Here is a 12,405-nt window from a genome sequence, read left to right as displayed (position 1 = left end):
GATGAATAAATTCTGGGGATATTACGCATGGCATGGTAATTATGGTCATTATCATTACATGACATAACAGAGGTGTTTGCTAATGTGATAGCAGTCATCATTTTTCAATATTTAAGTGCATCAAATCAACATGTTGTATATCTTAAACTTACACAGCATTATACATCAATAATATTTCCATAAATCTGGGGGGAAATTTTAATGTGGGAAATATGAATAGATACCTCACCTAAAGAAGATATGCAGATGGCAAATAAGCATATGAAAGGATAATCAACATAACACGTGTTCAGGGCACTGTGAGTTAAAACAATGATATGATATTACACATCTATTAAAATGGCTAAAATTCAAAAAGGGAGAAAGCCTCATCCCCTGTTGATGGGAATGCAAACTGGTACAATCACTTCAGAAGACAGCTGGTAATTTCTTGCAGAACTAAACATATTCTACCTTATGACCCTGTAATCACACTTCTATTTAACCAAATTATTTGAAAACTATGTTCACACAACTTACTTATAACACTTTATAAAATCACCAAAAGCTAGAAATTATCAAGATGTCCTACAATATCTGAATTATTAAACAAATTGCAGACTATGTATACAATGGAATAATATGCAGTGATAAGAAATAAGCTATGAAAAGAAGGGAAATTAAATACTTAAAGAAGTAAGTCTGAAAGCTATACATGATTTGATTCCAACTATGTCCCATCACTTCATGGGAAATAGATGGAGAAAAGTGGAAACAGTGTCAGACTTCATTTGTTTGGGCTCCAAAATCACTGCAGATGGTGACTGCAGCCATGAAATTAAAAGACGCTTATTCCTTGGAAGGAAAGTTATGACCAACCTAGATAGCATATTCAAAAGCAGAGACATTACTTTGCCAACTAAGGTCCATCTAGTCAAGGCTATGGTTTTTCCAGTGGTCATGTATGGATGTGAGAGTTGGACTGCGAAGAAGGCTGAACGCCGAAGAATTGATGCTTTTGAACTGTGGTGTTGGAGAAGACTCTTGAGAGTCCCTTGGACTGCAAGGAGATCCAACCAGTCCATTCTAAAGGAGATCAGCCCTGGGATTTCTTTGGAAGGAATGATGCTAAAGCTGAAACTCCAGTACTTTGGCCACCTCGTGGGAAGAGTTGACTCATTGGAAAAGACTCTGATGCTGGCAGGGATTGGGGGCAGGAGGAGAAGGGGACGACAGAGGATGAGATGGCTGGATGGCACCACTGACTCGATGGACGTGAGTCTGAGTGAACTCTTGGAATTGGTGATGGACAGGGAGGCCTGGCGTGCTGCGATTCATGGGATCACAGAGTCGGACACGGCTGAGCGACTGAACTGAACTGATATGACATTTTGGAAAAGGTAAAACTATAGAGATAGTGAAAAGACAAGGGCTTGCTCCTGCTTCCAACTCAAGATCAATCAAAAAAAGTTAAATATGCTCCCCCCAAGCCAATCAGTAACATGACTCACTTTTTATTAGCTGGTCCACCTCCAGCTTCCCAATGGCAACAACATCCATTAAGTCCCACCTAAAGCTCTCCCTTTTCCTCGTTATGAAACTTCCCCAGTTCTCTGCCTGCCTTTGAGTCTGTGCAAGTCATGGCACTGACCCTTGCTATACCAAGCTTGGAATAAAAAGCCTCTGTGTGTTCTCTTTTGGGCGATCTTCATTTATTTTCACATCGGCAAGAACGTTAACACCCCTTCCCCTGACACCGTTTCCCCACTGCCTTCACTCTAGCTGTTCTGCCCATTCTGGGCGAAGGGATGCATCAACTCAGAATTGCAGAGATGAAAGCACATCAGATGTGTTTAAAGTACAGACACTCAGTGTGTCCAGCAGTTTACAGTGGTTCTAGCAGCTAGCCGCTCTTTTCATTAACACCATAGCACTGCCAGCTTGGAGAGGGGACAGCCAACTTGAGTAGGGGACACAGCCAGTACACCTGCCGAGAGTGGCTCATGGCCAATCCACAGTTACACGCACAACACGGATCCCCCACACGTCCCATGACCCCAAGGTGGAGGGGAGAGGTCAACAGCAGGCCAACCCCCTCCCCGATCCATGATGCTATTACACTAAGTTCTGAGGATTCAGGGCACTCTTCAGAGCAAGAATCCCCAGGGGCTTCCACATGGAGTTTTTTCCTAATTGGAGGATAACTGCTTTACAATAATGTCGGTTTCTGCTATACATCAATGTGAATCAGTCATAGATAAACTTATGCCCCTTCCCTCTTGAACTTCTCTTCCACCTCCCATCCCAATCTACCCCTCTAGGTTGTTGCAGAGCACTGGTTTGTGTTTCCTGAATCATACAGCAAATTCTCGCTGGCTATCTATTTTACGTATGGCAATGCATATGTTTCCATGAGGTTTTTTTGCCCAGCCAGTGTCCTGCGCTTAAAATAGCAGGCCTGCCCTGGGTGGACATTTAAACATCTCTGGAGCTTTGCCGCTGTAACTATTCGGCACCTGTCTCCTGCCCAGCCATGCCCACCCTCACTCTTCCACCGCTGAGCTCTCACCTTGAGCCCTCAACTGCTTCTAAGGACCTGCAGGGCACCAATAACCACTTAGCAGTAACCATGCAACTCTGTCACCTTTGAAAGCTTTGGTTTCCCCAGTCTTTCAAATACCTCAATGGTTGTATCCTTGAGGGCACTGATTTCCCAGGTCACTATTGGTGAAATCATTAGCAGGTGGGCTATCACCAAGTGAGTGTCAGGGATTATTTTGCTTCACAAATCACTCAGAGTGGTGTCCATTTCACCTGCAAGGTCACAAGCACACCAGTTCCCAAACCTCATCTCACCAGCTTTCCTCTTACACTACTTTTGCTAAGCAAATCCAAGAGCAGATCCCAAAATGGAAGACAAGACACTGATTAAGTGGGGGTGGTGGGAGGGTCCTCATGATGAGTAAAGGGCTGAGAGCTGGAAGAGCAGGAAGATAACCTTCTAACAACCTTGGACAGAAGAGGGAAGGGGGCTTGGATTGCAAGAAGCTGTGACTATAGCAAGAAAACTTTCTAGAAAGCAATCCTTCATTGTATAAACATTATCATCAAGCCAGTGACAACACCTTAGAGAAAGAGCTTTGTGTTACAGCAGGCTCTTTTTTCCCTCCAAATAAACATACGATTTTTGCCTTTAAGACTTGAGAACGTTATGGTGAAAACTTGGGTCCTACGGGACTTGCACATATAGTGTGATGATCAGATTCCCAGCGGAGCAACAGCCATCCGGAGACCCTGGAGTAATCAAAACTGTATGACCTCTCAAACTGTGGAGTTCTATTGCTTTCCCCTCAGTGGGGTGGGTGTTTGTTATTATGGGTTTCTGCCATAAAATAAATACAGTATAGACAGCCAACTGTGCAGACATGAAGAGAGTGTAGGAGAGCTCAGATTTTCCACATGTTAGAGTTTCTATGAGCGCAAGGGTAAACTTTTTCCCAAAGTCTTAGCAGCAGGTAGAGGCAGGTGGTGATCTCAACCCACCAGCAACCTCAAGTCTTCAAAATCCATCCTACTGAGAAGTGACTGTGAGAGATTCTGGTTCTCGGGTCAGGCTCCCAGAGTGCAGCCAAGTTCACTGAAATAAGATGCTGCAGCAGCCAGGCTGTCTGCCATAGCCCTCAGGCCCTGCCGGACTCCTCTTTCATTGAATTTAATATTGATTTTGATTTTAAGAAATAAGATAAAATATTGATTTCAAATTTAAGGGAAAGGGCATATTATGAAATGAATCTCTCTGGCAAAGCCTTGCAAGGTGGTGTTCTCCCTTACCATGGTAAGCAATAAATTCAACTTTGTCTTATCAAAAGCCTCTGCTGTAATGTCGGGGGAGCCAACCAGCTAGAGAAGAGTGTCACCAAATGCTGAGCCACCAGGGAAGCCTGATAAGAATTACAAAGGGAAGGAATTAGAAACTAATAATTTGGAAGATTCAAGTAGCAAGGGATACACAGCTTGGCAACATCATAACAATGGTGGACACTCTGATGTTAAGGCAACCAGTGCAGGAAATACATAATTATAAGTGAAGAAAAACAAATTCATTGGGTGTTCATGTGTGTCTGTGTTTAGGAAAAAATAAATAGAATGTGGGCCATATTATGTTATCTACCAAGTGACCAAAAACTCATCTCTCCACATGACATAGAGAAGACTTGGCATTGTAGACTTAAAGAGAGAAGCCACACAGACAAATCAGACATGGAATATGCCAAACGTTGTGATTAAATCTTAGTGATTCACGGTTCTCTGACATTTGCTTTTGTGCTTCACCTTTGTCCTTTGTTCTTTGGCAAGAGTGCAGAGGCGAGGGAGGGAGGGAGGAAGCCCCAGGACAGGCTGCTTGATATTATTACAAAACACGGAAGAGTGCTCCAAAAGCCTGAAAGAGCAGGAAGATGACCAAGTGAATAATAGAGAATGATTTTTTGTCCCCTTTCTTTGCTCTTCAATGGTAAACAAAGACATCTGCATTTCTCACTCTATTCACCAATCTATTCTCTCTTGAACTACTTTTGCTTCAGCTTTCTAAAGGGCTGGATGTGTTCAGAGTCCTTAGAATTATGCTTGAATCAAATCCAGTCCGAGACTATATGATGCATATGGTATGGGTTTGGAGTGAGAAAGCATGAGTCAGAGACACTTGTTGGAACACACTGAAAGGTACTTTTAAGGCAGATGATTAACAAAAGCAATCCGGACTAAGAGAAATTAGAAAGATTCATGAAGTAAGGCAAAGAAAAGAATCAATCAATAAGAATGTGGAATAGTATATAGAAGGCAAGATAACTATAATTGTTAGAAGGTGAGGGACACAGGATGAGATGGTTGGATGGCATCACCGACACAATAGACACAAGTTTGAGAAAACTCCAGGAGATAGTGAAGGATAGGGAAGCCTGGCATGCTGCAGTCCATGGGTCAGACACACTGGTCAGCCATGACTAGTCAGACACATCTTAGCAACTGAACAGCAACAAAGTAAGTAGAAAGTAAAATTAGGAAAGGAAAAATAATACTATTACCATGAAGTGTGGGTATGTTGTAGAAACAGAGAAATTACTTATGAAACAATCCAAAGATACATAGTAAGTATAATTTAATGTGATAGAGCATCCAATAAGAAATAAGACTAGAATATGATTGTTGTGGACAATTCTGGAATCTAATAAAAAGATATATTTTTGTCAAGGCTATGTTTGTAGTACTTAGAAGAAAATGTGAGTGTTATTCATTGCTCACTGCCATTCTTTGGAGAATTGTGTAGTAGTGATGGAAACTAAAGCACCAGGGGGTGGAATAGCAAAACTATGATAAGAAAGCCAAAAAGAGGGGGAAAAGGAGAGAATTTACTCACTTGATCTCACCTCCCATTGGCGTAGGGATGGTTGCATAGGCAAGGAGGTCACCAGGCGGCATTAACAGAAAACTTCTTGCCATGTCTTAGTCCATATGGATATCTGTAATACAATACCATAGACTGAGTGATTTATAAACAACAGAATTTTATTCCTCATAGTTCTAGAGACTGGGAAGCCCCAGATGCAAGTATCAGTTTTTAGGACTCATTTCCTGGTTCATAGACAACAGTCATCTTCTCCATGTCCTCACATGAAGGAAGGGATGAGAAAGCACTCTGAAGTCTCTTTTATAAGGGTATGGATTTCATTCACCTTGACCTAATCAAGCTGCAAACCTTGGGGATTTGATTTCAACATAGGAATTTTCAGAGGACACCAACAGTGCATGGCATGCAGGAGGCAGAAAACAGAAGGTGCAGGCTGAGGAGCTGAAATGAAATGTATGAGGATCTGAAGTGGCATCAGGAAAAGTTGATGCAAACAATACTGAAAGCCAAGATACAGGATGAAAGCACCAAGGTTGTGAAAGGAGAAACTGAATGTTAGGCCACTCCAGTGTTCCGAGGTCAGAAAGATAAGGAGCAAAAGTGGCAGAGAGGCTACAGATGGGAAGGTAGGATGAAAGCCAGGACAGTGAGACATTCCAGAAATGAAATTAAAGGAGGAATTCAGGAGGAGACAGATCGTCTGTGTCAAATGCAGCTGAGAGATCAACTGAGAGTAGAACGATGATACAGCAATCCTGTGAAGCTTATTGGTGACTTTGTTGGGGGCAGCAGACAAGGGTCTACTTGGAGTTCAAGACTGAAAATGGGGAGAGGAATTTGGAGAAGTGATTACAGATAACTCTTTCCAAGAGTTTTATCTCAAGGGGGATAAAAGTGGGAGTGAAAAAAAGTGAAAAGGGAAAGTGAAGTGGCTCAGTCCTGTCCGACTCTTTGTGACCCTGTGGAGTGTAGCCTACCAGGCTCCTCCATCCATGGGATTCTCCAGGCAAGAATACTGGAGTGGGTTGCCATATAAGTGAAGTGAAGCCCTTATAAGTGAAGTGAAGTCGCTCAGTCGTGTCCGACTCTTCACGATCCCATGGACTGTAGTCTACCAGGCTTCTCTGTCCATGGGATTTTCCAGGCAAGAGTACTGGAGTGGGTTACCATTTCATTCTCCAGGGGATCTTCCCGACCCAGGGATCGAACTCAGGTCTCCTGCATTGCGGGCAGACGCTTTACCCTCTGAGTCACCAGGGAAGCTCAGAAAAGTGGGAGAGTAACTGACAAAAAGACATGAGATAAAAGGAGCTTCACTTTTTAAGAACAGGGAAATAAATGGAAACTTGTTTGTGTGCTTAGTAGACTAACACAGAAGAAAGGGACCAGTTAGCAATGCAAAAGAGGAGAAAACTGCTACAGGAATAGCACTGATTAAAGGGGATATACACTAGCATCTTGGGGGAGGAGCTGCGGGGACTGCGGATCCATTGTCCACTGGAGATGGGGAGAGTAAATATTAAGAAGGCAGGTAGTTAACCATGGTGGAGCAGAAGGTAGTTCCCTCTGCTGCTGCTGCTAAGTTGCTTCAGTCGTGTCCGACTCTGTGCAACCCCATAGATGGCAGCCCACTAGGCTCCTCTGTCCCCTCTGGATTACTTCCATTTTCTTAGAGACCTGGAAAACAAAGTCATGAGCTGAGAATGCATGCATGCAGGAGAGAAGATAGTGGAGGCTCAAGGAAAAAGGAGATGTATAAAATAATCCTATAGGAGAGAAGAGGAAATGAAACACACCAGGGACTAGTATATGATAGGGATAGCATTCAGAGCCCATGGAAGGGATGATGTGGGGCTTATTCGCCAGACTCTGGAGTGAGAGAGGTTGAATAAGAACCCAGCCTCCACCAGCTTCCACCTATGTTATCTGGGCAAGTTAGCTAACCTCTCTCTCTAACCCTCCCTTTCCTGCTCCATAAATTAGTGTGCTAAGTTGCTTCAGTCATGTCCGACTCTCTATGACCCCATGGACTGTAGCCCACCAGGCTCCTCTGTCCATGGAATTCTCCAGGCAAGAATACTGGAGTGGGTTGCCAATTAGGGATAATAATAATATTGATATTTTCTCACAGAAAAGAGGATTCACTGATTAGATGGATGGATGGAGAGACAGACAGACAGACAGATAGACGGGTAGAGATAGGCAGCATAAAAATGTGCCTGAAACAAAGTTTTATAGGAAAGCTGTTATCTATCCTGATGTTGATGACCATGGATTTAAATTCAAGATAAATACCCAAAACCAATAGTTATCAAATTCACTTAACTCCCTCTTCTTTCACCACAAAATACAGTAAATTACCAAGTCTTGTCAATCCTGTTTTGTGTGTGTGTGTGTTTTTAATTTTTGGCTACACCATGGGGTTTGTGGGATCTTAGTTCCCCCACCAGGGATCAAACTGTCAACCTTGGTGGTGAAAGCACAGAGTCCTCACTACAGGACTGCCAGGGAATTCAAGTCTTGTTAATTTAAAAAAGGAAACTTTAAGGTATAATGTTGCATCATATAAAATTACTGATGTTCAATTGCTGATTTTCTACAAATATATATATATAGTTCAACTTACTATGTTCCCTAACTTGTGACAGATCAACTTTAGATAAGGGGCCCAAACCCTAACAGACTGTAAAATTTTTGTCCTACTTTATAGAAAAAAGTGAAAGTGAAAATGATAGTCACTCAGTGGTGTCTGACTCTTTGTGACTCTATGGATTGTAACCGGCCAGGCTTCTCTGTCCATGGAATTCTCCAGGCAAAAATACTGGAGTGGGTAGACATTCCCTTCTCCAGGGATCTTCCTGACCAAGGGACTGAACACAGGTCTCCTGCATTGCAGGCAGATTCTTTACTGTCTGAACCACCAGGGAAGTTTACTGGAAAGTTCCTTCAAATGCCAGAATACATCTGCCTTTCCATATCTTTTTCTGTATCTATTCCTATCCTATTCTAGAACTTCAGAACACACTCATACACACACACATGCATGTACATCCCTTTTAAAGACTTTCTTTTTAAAACAATCACTGGCAAAAGATATTTTTCTAAATTGAAGAAAAAGGCATCTAAGACAGTCAGGAAATAAATGAGTGATGAACACTCAGCAATTGAAAGCAAAGTGATGGATCCACTGAGTAGAGAAAGATCAATTGAGCCCTGGAGGGAGGAAAGGATGCTTTAGCAGGGCCCACCCGTGCATTTCACCTGAAACAGATTTCCCAGAAAAATATCATGAAGATGAAAGATAAGGCAAAACCCCAAGAGGCAAACACCCTGAAAACAATAACAACCAAACAAACCCTCTAAAAAGTCAACTCTCATTAAAAAAAGAAAAACAAAAAACACAGGAACCCTCAAGCCTGAGACAAAATGACTTGACTGTTATTTCTTCAGTATATAATGCAATGTGTTCCACTCAGTCAAACATTCATTCCATCCTGAAAACTTCCAAGATAACCACAGTTACTTCAGATTGAACTCGGTCAATTTTAAAAAAGATTCTCAATTCTTCTGAGCAGGTTTATAAGCCTGTTGCATAGTAATTTACTTAAAAAAAAATGTGGTTACAGTTTCTAAAGAGCTGAAAACATTATTTACATTCAATCTGCTGCCTGGGTGGTAAGTGAGACCATGTTCCTGGTCGCTCCGAGCCACCTTCCTTTTTAACCAGAGAGAATGCCCAGCAGATAACAGGCTGCCAGGTCTCCCTTGACTCCATGCCGGAGGAAAGCATCTAACAAACATTATCAACTTTGAAATATAAACTTCCACCCATGTTTACACGGGGACAATTTTATTTTCTAACTTAAAATAGCAAAAATAAGTTATATCTCCAAGAGGAATTCACTGTCTAACTACTTCATTTTGCAGCTGAGGTGCCAAGATGCATAATGAATATGGAATTAATGTGATTTCTATACATTTTAATTGCCAAATTCAAGTTGAATGAACTGTATTAATGAAAACGCAAGGAGTTTCAGTAACCCTTGGCTTAATCCATATTTAACAAGTATTGACAGGCTTTTTTTTTTCTTTTTCTTCTAGGAAGGCAATAATCACACACCATCTGCTGCCAGTTAAATGGAACTAATTCAATTGTTAAATTACAAATGTAAAGGACTGAGTTATAAATATGTTTGATTAAAACAGACGCTGGGCAGATTTCTTTTGGTAGTGGCTGGTGCTGCCAACTCAATCACTGAAGAGTGGAAAATTCATCCTCTTTCCTTCTTTCTTTCCCCCTCATGCTTTGCAGTTTCAATGTATGAGCGCTTTTGTCAGAGAATGAGCAGAACAAGAAGTGATAAATATACATGCGTCCCTTCTGGGTCTAAGGCTCCCAATAAAAGCAGTAACACCACTTCTTGTTTTAAACAACAACAACACAAGTGACCAAAACACTGTACACCTAATGGTAACTATAAAACAGTGTTTTTCTTTGTACTGTAGCATTCAGAATCATGAACTTCTAGACTTAAACATTTAGTCAATGAAACCATCATTAATCACTGCTTAATCCATTCAATTCTCTGAGTCTATTTACGGAATTTATATTCTCCAGCTTATAAAAATATCTAGGGATTTTAGTTACATATGGCAGATGGTCTCTCTGCTTCCTAAGCTACCTGATATAAGGATGAAAGAAAAAAAGATATAGATGCAAAAGTACAAAGAGATTAGGGAAGAAGATGAAAGCAGAAATGAGATTAACAAATTTTGAAAGATGGAAAGTAGATGGAGAAGTTGTAAAGGGCTTAGCAGAGGTGGAAAAAAAAAAAAAAAACTTATGTCTCACAGAAAGCCTGAGGATCTCAGCCACTGGAGGCACCAATGCCTTGGAAAACAGAGTAGAGTTGAAGGAATGAAAATTAGACTTTATTAAAAGCTGGAATACAAGTCTTAGATGCTCAGCTCTCTCCCTAACCCAGCACAGCCATGCCACCGTCCTCAGTTCTAGTCCCCCTCACTGCAACTACAGAAAGCCCACGGATAGCAACGAAGACCCAGCACAGCCAAAATAAGTAAATTAAAAAGGAAAAAAAACATACATATATATATATGTATATAACTGAGTCACTTAGATGTACAACAGACTGGCACAACATCTAAATCAGCTGTACTTCAACAACAAAAAAATCTTTTTTAATCAGCTAGACCCATGCTCATCTTTTCATACCACTTTAGATTTTTCAGAATAGTCATAACTTCAAATATTTCATCTCTCTACCATGATAAGCAAGCTTATGCTTTTCAGATAATGTGACCTAATTTTCTGCTTGAAAATTACTGTTACTCTGTATGTTTCACTGGGCTTCTCTAGTGGCTCAGTGGTAAAGCGTCTGCTTGCCAATGTAGGAGATGTGGGTTCAATCCCTGGGTCAGGAAGATCCCCTGAAGAAAGAAATGGCAACTCATTACAGTATTCTTGCCTGGGAAATCCCATGGACAAAGGAGCCTGGTGGGCTACAGTCCATGGGGTGCAAAAGAGTCTGACTCAATTTAGCGACTAAACAACAACAAATTTTAACTTAGGCATATCAAAGAACTGAATGCTGCGCAGTCTGTCTAAACCTTTTATACCAGATACAGAAAAACCTATTACCTCTGCCTTCGATGTGATAAAGGTCACCTTTAGACAAAACAATCACCATGTGCTGTTTTAGTCTTGGCATTTAAAGAATTACAGCTACCGCTTCAGAAATATAGATCCATTTTGAAATCACATGTCACAGTTTGCTTAACATTTTCAGATAGCTAAATCATATGGTACTCTGCAAGTAAGGTGTGGGTGTGGGTGTGTTTGTGTGCGCATGGGCTCAGTTGTGCGAGTAACGTGAAGAACTTTAAAAGAGAATAAATAAATGGTGGATGAGGAAGCAAAGGGGGAATAAAGAGACAATATTTTCATATCCACCAGTTCACCAAATTCTCTTAACTGAATGAAGTAGATTAAACTTTACAGATGAGGGAACTAAGGTTGAGAGAGCTTTTAATTTGCCCCGGATCACACATCAATTTTGGAGAAGGAAATGGCAACCCACTCTGGTATTCTTGCCTGGAGAATTCCATGGACGGAGGAGCGTGGCGTGCTACAGTCCATAGGGTCACGGGGAGTCGGATACGACTGAGTGACTAACACATACATCAATTTAACTGAATACTTATTGAGCAGCTACTTTGTACCTGATACTGCACCGCCACACACCAGGAATACAGTGGTGAGAGGTTTCACAGAGCTCACAAAGTCAGAGAGAACAGATAAGAAATCACTGATGGATAAGCAAGGTACCATGGCAGCTAAGCCAGCCTTCCTGGGAAACTAGCAGTTAAACTGAAACCTGGAAAACTGGTAGGAATTAGCTGGGTAAAATTAGTTAGTTTTCATGCATGTAATACTACTTTCATATTTTTTGATGAGAATTTTAGGGAATATCCAATATGTACAATTCATGTTTCCCATCTGCTATGGATAAAATGTGTCCCCCCAGATTTCATAATTTTGAAGCCCTAACCCCAATGTGATGGTATTTGGAGGTGGGACCTTTGGAGGTTAATTAGGTTTAATGAGATCATGAAGGTAGAACTGCCATGATGAGATTAATGTTCTGAGGGGGGAAAAAAAAAAGGAAAGAGAGACCAGAGCTTTCTCCTACCATGTGAGGACAGAGAACTCTGCCAGCCAGAAGGCGGGTTCTCACCAGAAATGAAATCAGCCATCAACTTGTTCTTGGACTTCCAGCCCCCAGAACTGTGAAGAAATTCATGTCTGTTGGCTAAGCCCAGTCGATGGCATTCTGTTATTGCAGCCCAGGCCAATTAAAGCATTTTCTTTATAAAACTCCAAATCTACCTAGGATGGCAGAAGAGAAGTATAAACCAGTAAGTCAGAAACAGGCTGGATAAAATGGATTAGATAAATAATAAATAAATAAATCCACATCCAAACAGTCATTGGATAAAAT

The sequence above is a fragment of the Bos mutus genome, chromosome 13 (assembly GCF_027580195.1).
Source record: "Bos mutus isolate GX-2022 chromosome 13, NWIPB_WYAK_1.1, whole genome shotgun sequence".
NCBI classification, from domain to species: Eukaryota; Metazoa; Chordata; class Mammalia; order Artiodactyla; family Bovidae; genus Bos; species Bos mutus.
The sequence above is the reverse complement of the archived record's forward strand: the minus strand, read 5'-3'. Positions refer to the sequence as shown.